The sequence below is a fragment of the Schistocerca americana genome, chromosome 1 (genome assembly GCF_021461395.2).
Source record: "Schistocerca americana isolate TAMUIC-IGC-003095 chromosome 1, iqSchAmer2.1, whole genome shotgun sequence".
Lineage (NCBI taxonomy): Eukaryota > Metazoa > Arthropoda > Insecta > Orthoptera > Acrididae > Schistocerca > Schistocerca americana.
Genome location: NC_060119.1, coordinates 22,439,630 through 22,451,665, shown reverse-complemented (window position 1 = coordinate 22,451,665; position 12,036 = coordinate 22,439,630).

The following is a 12,036-nucleotide window of genomic DNA, read 5'->3' as shown; positions in this document are numbered from 1 at the left end:
CAAAACATAGACAGTGGGAAGAGTCAGTCTTAATGTACTTAAGTCGGCATTGTCCCTTTTCTATTTAATTCCGATGCAATTTCTGTGTTTCATCGTCAATAAGAAGGTCAGAGGGATGCAGTAAACCTGAAGTGAAGCATCGGAATCTATAACTAGTGTCACAGGAATGGTTCAAAACAGTCAGTAAGAAGAGTCAGTCTTCTTGTACTTAAGTCGGCGTTATGCCCTTTTCAATTTAATTCCGATGCAATTACTGTGTTTCATCGTCAATAAGAAGGTCAGAGGGATACAGTAAACCTGAAGTGAAACATCGAAATCTGTATCTAGTGTCACAGGATTGGTTCAAAACAGTCAGTAAGAAGAGTCAGTCTTCTTGTACTTAAGTCGGCATTGTGCCTTTTGTATTTAATTCCGATGCAATTTCTGTGTTTCACCGTCAATAAGAAGGTCAGAGGGATACAGTAAACCTGAAGTGAAGCATCGGAATCTATAACTAGTGTCACAGGAATGGTTCAAAACAGTCAGTAAGAGGAGTCAGTCTTCTTGTACATAAGTCGGCATAGACAGTAAGAAAGGACAGTCTTCTTGTACTTAAGTCGGCATTGTGCCTTTTGTATTTAATTCCGATGCAATTTCTGTGTTTCATTGTCAATAAGAAGGTCAGAGGGATACAGTAAACCAGAAATGAAGCATCGGAATCTGTAACTAGTGTCACAGGAATGGTTCAAAACACAAACAGTAGGAAGAGTCAGTCTTCTTGTTCTTTAGTCAGCATTGGCCTTATCTATTTCATTCCGATGCACTTTCTGTGTTTCATCGTCATAAAGAAGGTCCAAGGGATACAGTAAACCTGAAATGAAGCATCGGAATCTATAACTAGCGACACAGGAATGTTTCAAACATAGTCAGTGGGAAGAGTCAGTCTACATGTACTTAAATCGGCATTGTGCCTTTTGTATTTAATTCCGATGCAATTTCTGTGTTTCATCGTCAATAAGAACGTCAGAGGGATACAGTAAACCTGAATGAAGCATCGGAATCTAGTGTCACAGGAATGGTTCAAAACATAGACAGTGGGAAGGGTCAGCCTTCTTGTACTTAAGTCGGCATTGTGCCTTTTCTATTTAATTAAGATGCAATTTCTGTGTTTCATCGTCAAAAAGAAGGTCCAAGGGATACAGTAAACCTGAAGTGAAGAATCGGAATGTATAACTAGTGTCACAGGAATGGTTCAAAGCAGTCTGTAAGAAGAGTCAGTCTTCTTGTACTTAAGTCGGAATTGTGCCTTTTGTATATAATTCCGATGCAATTTCTGTGTTTCATCGTCAATAAGAACGTCCAAAGGATACAGTAAACCTGAAGTGAAGCATCGAAATCTAAAACTAGTGTCACAGGAATGGTTCAAAACATAGACAGTAGAAAGAGCCAGTCTTCTTGTACTTAGGTCGGCATTGTGCCTTTTCTATTTAATTCCGATGCAATTTCTGTGTTTCATCGTCAATAAGAAGGTCGGAGGGATACAGTAAACCTGAAGTGAAGCATCGGAATCTGTAACTAGCTTCACAGGAATGGTTCAAAGCATAGGCAGTGAGAAGAGTCAGTCTTCTTGTACTTAAGTCGGCATTGTGCCATTTCTATTTAATTCCGATGCAATTTCTGTGTTTCATCGTCAATAAGAAGGTCCAAGGGATACAGTAAACCTGAAGTGAAGCATCGGAATCTATAACTAGTGTCACAGGAATGGTTCAAATCATAGACAGTCAGAAGAGTCAGTCTTCTTGTACTTAAGTCGGCATTGTGCCTTTTCTATTTAATTCCGGGCAATTTCTTTGTCTCATCGTCACTAAGAAGGTCAGAGGGATACAGTAAACCTGAAGTGAAGCATCGGAATCTATAACTAGTGACACAGGAATGGTTCAAATCATAGTCAGTAAGCAGAGTCAGTCTTCTTGTACTTAAGTCGGCATTGTGCCTTTTGTATTTAATTTCGTTGCAATTTCTGTGTTTCATCGTCAATAAGAAGGTCCAAGGGATTCAGTAAGCCTGAAGTGAAGCATCGGAATCTATAACTAGTGTCACTGGAATGGTTCAAGGCATACACAGGAAGAAGAGTCAGTCTTCTTGTACTTAAGTCGGCATTGTGCGCTTTTCAATTTAATTCCGATGCAATTACTGTGTTTCATCGTCAATAAAAAGGTCAGAGGGATACAGTAAACCTGAAGTGAAGCATCGGATTCTGTAACTTGCGTCACAGGAATAGTTCAAAACATAGACAGTAAGAAGAGTCAGTCATCTTGTACTTAAGTCGGCATTGTGCATTTTCTATTTAATTCCGATGCAATTTCTGTGTTTTATCGTCAATAAGAAGGTCTAAGGGATACAGCAAACCTGACGTAAAGCATCGGAATCTATATCTAGTGTCACAGGAATGGTTCAAAACATAGACAGTAAGAAGAGTCAGACTTCTTGTACATAAGTCGGCATTATGCCCTTTTCAATTTAATTCCGATGCAATTACTGTGTTTCATCGTCAATAAGAAGGTCAGAGGGATACAGTAAACCTGAAGTGAAACATCGTAATCTCTAACTAGTGTCACATGAATGGTTCAAAACATAGTCAGTAAGAAGAGTCAGTCTTCTTGTACTTAAGTCGGCATTGTTCCTGTTGTATTTAATTCCGATGCAATTTCTGTGTTTCATCGTCAATAAGAAGGTCAGAGGGATACAGTAAACCTGAAGTGTAGCTTCGGAATCTATAACTAGTGTCACAGGAATGGTTCAAAACATAGACAGTAGGAAGAGTCAGTCTTCTTGTACCTAAGTCGGCATTGTGCCTTTTATATTTAATTCCGATGCAATTTCTGTGTTTCATCGTCAATAAGAAGGTCCAAGGGATACAGTAAACCTGAAGTGCAGCATCGTAATCTATAACTAGTGTCACAGGAATGGTTCAAATCTTACACAGTAAGATGAGTCAGTCTTCTTGTACTTAAGTCGGCATTGTGCCTTTTCTATTTAATTCCGATGCAATGACTGTGTTTCTTCGTTAAAAGAAGGTCGGAGGGATACAGTAAACCTGAAGTGAAGCATCGGAATCTGTAACTAGCGTCACAGGAATAGTTTAAAGCATAGACAGTGAGAAGAGTCAGTCTTCTTGTACTTAAGTCGGCATTCTGCCTTTTCTATGTAATTCCGATGCAATTTCTGTGTTTCATCGTCAATAAGAAGGTCCAAGGGATACAGTAAACCTGAAGTGAAGCATCGGAATCTATAACTAGTGTCACAGGAATGGTTCAAATCATAGACAGTAAGAAGAGTCAGTCTTCTTGTACTTAAGTCGGCATTGTACCTTTTCTATTTAATTCCGATTCAATTTCTGTGTTTCATCGTCAATAAGAAGGTCAGAGGGATACAGTAAACCTGAAGTGAAGCATTGGAATCTATAACTAGTGTCAAAGGAATGGTTCAAATCATAGTCAGTAAGAAGAGTCAGTCTTCTTGTACTTAAGTCGGCATTGTGCCTTTTCTATTAAATTCCGATGCAATATCTGTGTTTCATCGTCAATAAGAAGGTCAGAGGGATACAGAAAAACCTGAAGTGAAGCATCGGAATCTATAATTAATGTCACAGGAATGGTTCCAAACATAGTCAGTAAGAAGAGTCAGTCTTCTTGTACTTAAGTCGGCATTGTGCCTTTTGTATTTAATTCCGATGCAATTTCTGTGTTTCATCGTCAATAAGAAGGTCAGAGGGATACAGTAAACCTGAAGTGAAGCATTGGAATCTATAACTAGTGTCACAGGAATGGTTCAAAACAGTCAGTAAGAAGAGTCACTCTTCTTCTACTTAAGTCTTCATTGTGCCTTTTGTATTTAATTCCGATGCAATTTCTGTGTTTCATCGTCAATAAGAAGGTCCAAGGGATACAGTAAATCTAAAGTGAAGCATCGGAATCTATAACTAGAGTCACAGGAATGGTTCAAAACATATACAGTAAGAGGAGTCAGTCTTCTTGTACTTAAGTCGGCATTGTGCCTTTTGTATTTCATTCCGATCTAATTTCCGTGTTTCTTCGTCAAAAAGAAGGTCAGAGGGATACAGTAAACCTGAAGTGAAGCATCGGAATCTATAACTAGTGTCACAGGAATGCTTCAGCACATAAACAGTAGGAAGAGTCAGTCTTCTTGTACTTAAGTCGGCATTGTGCCTTTTCTATTTAATTCCGACGCACTTTCTGTGTTTCATCGTCAATAAGAAGGTCCAAGGGATACAGTATACCTGAAATGAAGCATCGGAATCCAAAACTAAGGTCACCGGAATGTTTCAAACATAGACAGTAGGAAGAGTCAGTCTACATGTACTTAAGTCGGCATTGTGCCTTTTGTATTTAATTCCAATGCAATTTCTGTGTTTCATCGTCAATAAGAAGGTCAGAGAGATACAGTAAACCTGAAGTCAAGCATCGGAATCTATGACTAGTGCCACAGGAATGGTTCAAAACATAGTCAGTTAGAAGAGTCAGTCTTCTTGTACTTAAGTCGGCATTGTGCCCTTTTCAATTTAATTCCGATGCAATTACTGTGTTTCATCGTCAACAAGAAGGTCAGAGGGATACAGTAAACCTGAAGTGAAGCATCGGATTCCGCAACTTGCGTCACAGGAATGGTTCAAAACATAGACAGTAAGAAGAGTCAGTCATCTTGTACTTAAGTCGGCATTGTGCATTTCTATTTAATTCCGATGCAATTTCTGTGTTTCATCGTCAATAAGAAGGTCCAAGGGATACAGTAAACCTGAAGTGAAGCATCGGAATCTATATCTAGTGTCACAGGAATGGTTCAAAACATAGACAGTAAGGAGAGTCAGTCTTCTTGTACTTAAGTCGGCATTGTTCCATTTGTACTTAATTCTGATGCAATTTCTGTGTTTCAACGTCAATAAGAAGGTCAGAGGGATACAGTAAACCTGAAGTGAAGCATCGGAATCTGTAACTAGCGTCACAGGAATGGTTCAAAACATAGACAGTGAGAAGAGTCAGTCTTCTTGTACTTAAGTCGGCATTGTGCCCTTTCTATTTAATTCCGATGCAATTTCTGTGTTTCATCGTCAATAAGACGGTCCAAGGGATACAGTAAACCTGAAGTGAAGCAACGTAATCTATAACTAGTGTCACAGGAATGGTTCAAATCTCACACAGTAAGATGAGTCAGTCTTCTTGTACTTAAGTCGGCTTTGTGCCTTTTCTATTTAATTCCGATGCAATGACTGTGTTTCATCGTCAATAAGAAGGTCAGAGGGATACAGTAAACCTGAAGTGAAGCATCGGAATCTATAACTAGTGTCACAGGAACGGTTCAAATCATAGTCAGTAAGAAGAGTCAGTCTTCTTGTACTTAAGTCGGCATTGTGCCTTTGCTATTAAATTATGATGCAATTTCTGTGTTTCATCGTCAATAAGAGGGTCATAGGGTTCAGTAAGCCTGAAGTGAAGCATCGGAATCTATAACTAGTGTCACAGGAATGGTTCCAAACATAGTCAGTAAGAAGAGTCAGTCGTCTTGTACTTAAGTCGGCATTGTGCCTTTTCTATTTAATTCCGATGCAATTTCTGTGTTTCATCGTCAATAAGAAGGTCCAAGGCATACAGTAAACCTGAAGTGAATCATCGTAATCTATAACTAGTGTCACAGAAACGGTTCAAAACATAGTCTGTACGAAGAGTCAGTCTTCTTGTACTTATGTCGGCATTGTGCATTTTGTCTTTAATTCCGCTGCAATTTCTGTGTTTCATCGTCAATAAGAAGGTCCAAGGGATACAGTAAACCTGAAGTGAAGCATCGGAATCTATAACTAGTGTTACAGGAATGGTTCAAAACATAGACAAAAAGAAGAGACAGTCTTCTTGTACATAAGTCGGCATTGTGCCTTTTGTATTTAATTCCGATGCAATTTCTGTGTTTCATCGTCAATAAGACGGTCCAAGGGATACAGTAATCCTGAAGTGAAGCATCGAAATCTATAACTAGTGTCACAGGAATGGTTCAAAACAGTCAGTAAGAAGAGTCACTCATCTTCTACTTAAGTCGGCATTGTGCCTTTTGTATTTATTTCCAATGCAATTTCAGTGTTTCATCGTCAATAAGAAGGTCCAAGGGATACAGTAATTCTAAAGTGAAGCATCGGTATCTATAACTAGAGTCACAGGAATGGTTCAAAACACAGACAGTAAGAAGAGTCAGTCTTTTTGTACGTAAGTCGGCATTGTGCCTTTTGTACTTAATTCCGATCCATTTTCCGTGTTTCATCGTCAAAAAGAAGGTCAGAGGGATACAGTAAACCTAAAGTGAAGCATCGGAATCTATAACTAGTGTTACAGGAATTGTTCAAAACATAGACAGTAGGAAGAGTCAGTCTTCTTGTACTAAAGTCGGCATTGTGCCTTTTCTATTTAATTCCGATGCACTTTCTGTGTTTCATCGTCAATAAGAAGGTCCCAGGGATAGAGTATACCTGAAATGAAACATCGGAATCCATAACTAATCCACTGGAATGTTTCAAAACATAGTCAGTAGGAAGTGTCTGTCTACATGTACTTAAGTCGGCATTGTGCCTTTTGTATTTATTTTTGATGCAATTTCTGTGTTTCATCGTCAATAAGATGGTCAGAGGGATACAGTAAACCTGAAGTGATGCATCGGAATCTACAACTAGTGCCACAGGAATGGTTCAAAACATAGTCAGTAGGAAGAGTCAGTCTTCTTGTGCTTAGGTCGGCATTGTGCCTTTTGTACTTAATTCCGATGCAATTTCTGTGTTTCATCGTCAATAAGAAGGTCCAAGTGATTCAGTAAACCTGAAGTGAAGCATCGGAATCTGTAACTAGTGTCACAGGAATGGTTTAAAACATAGACAGTAAGAAGAGTCCATCTTCTTGTACTTAAGTCGGCATTGTGCCCTTTTCAATTTAATTCCGATGCAATTACTGTGTTTCATCGTCAATAAGAGGGTCAGAGGGATACAGTAAACCTGAAGTGAAGCTTCGGATACTGTAACTTGCGTCACAGGAATGGTTCAAAACTTAGACAGTAAGAAGAGTCAGTCATCTTGTACTTAAGTCGGAATTGTGCATTTTCTATTTAATTCCGATGCAATTTCTGTGTTTCATCGTCAACAAGAAGGTCCAAGGGATACTGTAAACATGAAGTGAAGCATCGGAATCTGTAACTAGTGTCACAGGAATGGTTTAAAACATAGACAGTAAGAAGAGTCCATCTTCTTGTACTTAAGTCGGCATTGTGCCCTTTTCAATTTAATTCCGAGGCAATTACTGTGTTTCATCGTCAATAAGAGGGTCAGGGGGATACAGTAAACCTGAAGTGAAGCATCGGAATCTATAACTAGTGTCACAGGAATGGTTCAAACCAGTCAGTAAGAAGAGTCAGTCTTGTTGTACTTAAGTCTGCATTGTGCCTTTTGTATTTAATTCCGATGCAATTTCTGTGTTTCATCGTCAAAAAGAAGGTCAGAGGGATACAGTAAACCTGAAGTGTAGCATCGGAATCTAGAACTAGTGTCACAGAAATGGTTAAAAACATAGACAGTAGGAAGAGTCAGTCTTCTTGTACCTAAGTCGTCATTGTGCCATTTATATTTACTTCCGATGCAATTTCTGCGTTTCATCGTCAATAAAAAGGTCCAAGGGATACAGTAAACCTGAAGTGAAGCATCGGATTCTATATCTAGTGTCACAGAAATGGTTCAAAGCATAGACAGTAAGAAAGGTCAGTCTTCTTGCACTTAAGTCGGCATTGTGCCTTTTGTACTTAATTCCGATGCAATTTCTGTGTTTCATCGTCAATAAGAAGGTCTGAGGGATACAGTAAACCTGAAGTGTAGCATCGGAATCTATAACTAGTGTCACAGGGACGGTTCAAAATATAGACAGTAGGAAGAGTCAGCTTCATGTACTTAAGTCGTCATTGTGCCTTTTCTATTTAATTGCGATGCAATATCTGTGTTTCATCGTCAATAAGAAGCTCAGAGGGATACAGTAAACCTGAAGTGAAGCATCGGAATCTATAACTAGTGTCACAGGAATGGTTCCAAACATAGTCAGTAAGAAGACTCAGTCTTTTTGTACTTAAGTTGGCATTGTGCCTTTTCTATTTATTTCCGATGCAATTTCTGTGTTTCATCGTCAATAAGAAGGTCCAAGGGATACGGTAAACCTAAAGTGAATCATCGGAATCTATAACTGGTGTCACAGGAATGGTTCAAAACATAGTCAGTACGAAGAGTCACTCTTCCTGTACTAGAGACGGCATTATGCCTTTTCTATTTAATTCCGTTGCAATTTCTGTGTTTCATCGTCAATAAGAAGGTCAGAGGGATACAGTAAACCTTAAGTGAAGCATCGAATCTATAACTAGTGTCACAGGAATGGTTCAAAACATAGACAGTAAGAAGGGTCAGACTTCTTGTACTTAAGTCGGCATTGTGCCTTTTGTATTTCATTCCGAAGCAATTTCAGTGTTTCATCGTCAATAAGAAGGTCAGAGGGATACAGTAAACCTGAAGGGAAGCATCCGAATCACTAACTAGTGTCACAGGAATGGTTCAAAACATAGTCAGTAAGAGGAGTCAGTCTTCTTGTACTTACGTCGGCATTGTGCCTTTTGTATTTAATTCCGATGCAGTTTCTGTGTTTCATCGTCAGTAAGAAGTTCCAAGGGATACAGTAAACCTAAAGTGAAGCATCGGAATCTGTAACTAGCGTCACAGGAATGGTTCTAAACATAGACACTAAGAAGATTCAGGCTGCTTGTACAAAAGACGGCATTGTGCTTTTTCTGTTTAATTCCGATGCAATATCCGTGCTTCATCGTCAAGAAGAAGGTCAGAGTGATACAGTGAACCTGAGGTGAAGCATCGGAATCTATAACTAGTGTCACAGGAATGGTTCAAAACATAGACAGTAGGAAGAGTCTGTCTTCTTGAACTTATGTCGGCATTGAGCCTTTTCTTCTTAATTCCGATGCAATTTTTGTATTTCGTCGCCAATAAGAAGGTCCAAAGGATACAGTAAACCTGAAGTGAAGCATCGGAATCTATAACTAGTGTCACAGGAATGATTCAGAACATAGAGAGTAAGAAGAGTCAGTCTTCTTGTACTTAAGTATGCATTATGCCCTTTTCAATTTAATTCCGATGCAATTACTGTGTTTCATCGTCAATAAGAAGGTCAGAGGGATAAAGTAAACCTGAAGTGAAGCATCGGAATCTCTAACTAGTGTCACAGGAATGGTTCCAAACATAGTCAGTCAGAAGAGTCAGTCTTCTTTTACTTAAGTCGGCATTGTGCCTTTTGTATTTAATTCCGATGCAATTTCTGTGTTTCATCGTCAATAAGAACGTCCAAGGGATACAGTGAACCTGAAGTGAAGCATCGGAATTTATAACTAGTGTCACAGGAATGCTTCCAAACATAGACACTGGGAAGAGTCAGTCTGCATGTACTTAAGTCGGCATTGTGCCTTTTCTATTTAATTCCGATGTTATTTCTGTGTTTCATCGTCAATATGAAGGTCAGGGGTTTACAGTAAACCTGAAGTGAAGCATCGGAATCTATAACTAGTGTCACAGGAATGGTTCCAAACATAGTCAGTAAGAAGAGTCAGTCGTCTTGTACTTAAGTCGGCATTGTGCCTTTTCTATTTAATTCCGATGCAATTTCTGTGTTTCATCGTCAATAAAAAGGTCCAAGGGATACAGTAAACCTGAAGTGAATCATCGGAATCTATAACTAGTGTCACAGAAACGGTTCAAAACATAGTCTGTACGAAGAGTCAGTCTTCTTGTACTTGAGTCGGCATTGTGCTTTTTCTATTTAATTCCGTTGCAATTTCTGTGTTTCATCGTCAATAAGAAGGTCAGAGGGATACAGTAAACCTTAAGTGAAGCATCGGAATCTATAACTAGTGTCACAGGAATGGTTCAAAACATAGACAGTAAGAAGGGTCAGACTTCTTGTACTTAAGTCGGCATTGTGCCTTTTGTATTTCATTCCGAAGCAATTTCAGTGTTTCATCGTCAATAAGAAGGTCAGAGGGATACAGTAAACCTGAAGTGAAGCATCGGAATCTATATCTAGTGTCACAGGAATGGTTCAAAACATAGACAGTAAGGAGAGTCAGTCTTCTTGTACTTAAGTCGGCATTGTTCCATTTGTACTTAATTCCGATGCAATTTCAGTGTTTCAACGTCAATAAGAAGGTCAGAGGGATACAGTAAACCTGAAGTGAAGCACCGGAATCTGTAACTAGCGCCACAGGAATGGTTCAAAACATAGGCAGTGAGAAGAGTCAGTCTTCTTGTACTTAAGTCGGCATTGTGCCCTTTCTATTTAATTCCGATGCAATTTCTGTGTTTCATCGTCAATAAGAAGGTCCAAGGGATACAGTAAACCTGAAGTGAAGCATCGGAATCTATAACTAGTGTCAATGGAACGGTTCAAATCATAGTCAGTAAGAAGAGTCAGTCTTCTTGTACTTAAGTCGGCATTGTGCCTTTGCTATTAAATTATGATGCAATTTCTGTGTTTCATCGTCAATAAGAGGGTCAGAGGGATACAGTAAGCCTGAAGTGAAGCATCGGAATCTATAACTAGTGTCACAGGAATGGTTCCAAACATAGTCAGTAAGAAGAGTCAGTCGTCTTAAACTTAAGTCGGCATTGTGCCTTTTCTATTTAATTCCGATGCAATTTCTGTGTTTCATCGTCAATAAGAAGGTCCAAGGGATACAGTAAACCTGAAGTGAATCATCGTAATCTATAACTAGTGTCACAGAAACGGTTCAAAACATAGTCTGCACGAAGAGTCAGTCTTCTTGTACTTATGTCGGCATTGTGCCTTTTGTCTTTAATTCCGATGCAATTTCTGTGTTTCATCGTCAATAAGAAGGTCCAAGGGATACAGTAAACCTGAAGTGAAGCATCGGAATCTGTAACTAGTGTTACAGGAATGGTTTCAAAACATTGACAAAAAGAAGAGACAGTCTTCTTGTACATAAGTCGGCATTGTGCCTTTTGTATTTAATTCCGATGCAATTTCTGTGTTTCATCGTCAATAAGACGGTCCAAGGGATACAGTAATCCTGAAGTGAAGCATCGAAATCTATAACTAGTGTCACAGGAATGGTTCAAAACAGTCAGTAAGAAGAGTCACTCATCTTCTACTTAAGTCGGCATTGTGCCTTTTGTATTTAATTCCAATGCAATTTCAGTGTTTCATCGTCAATAAGAAGGTCCAAGGGATACAGTAATTCTAAAGTGAAGCATCGGTATCTATAACTAGAGTCACAGGAATGGTTCAAAACACAGACAGTAAGAAGAGTCAGTCTTTTTGTACGTAAGTCGGCATTGTGCCTTTTGTACTTAATTCCGATCCATTTTCCGTGTTTCATCGTCAAAAAGAAGGTCAGAGGGATACAGTAAACCTAAAGTGAAGCATCGGAATCTATAACTAGTGTTACAGGAATTGTTCAAAACATAGACAGTAGGAAGAGTCAGTCTTCTTGTACTTAAGTCGGCATTGTGCCTTTTCTATTTAATTCCGATGCACTTTCTGTGTTTCATCGTCAATAAGAAGGTCCCAGGGATAGAGTATACCTGAAATGAAACATCGGAATCCATAACTAATCCACTGGAATGTTTCAGAACATAGTCAGTAGGAAGTGTCTGTCTACATGTACTTAAGTCGGCATTCTGCCTTTTGTATTTATTTTTGATGCAATTTCTGTGTTTCATCGTCAATAAGATGGTCAGAGGGATACAGTAAACCTGAAGTGATGCATCGGAATCTACAACTAGTGCCACAGGAATGGTTCAAAACATAGTCAGTAGGAAGAGTCAGTCTTCTTGTGCTTAGGTCGGCATTGTGCCTTTTGTATTTAATTCCGATGCAATTTCTGTGTTTCATCGTCAATAAGAAGGTCCAAGTGATTCAGTAAACCTGAAGTGAAGCATCGGAATCTGTA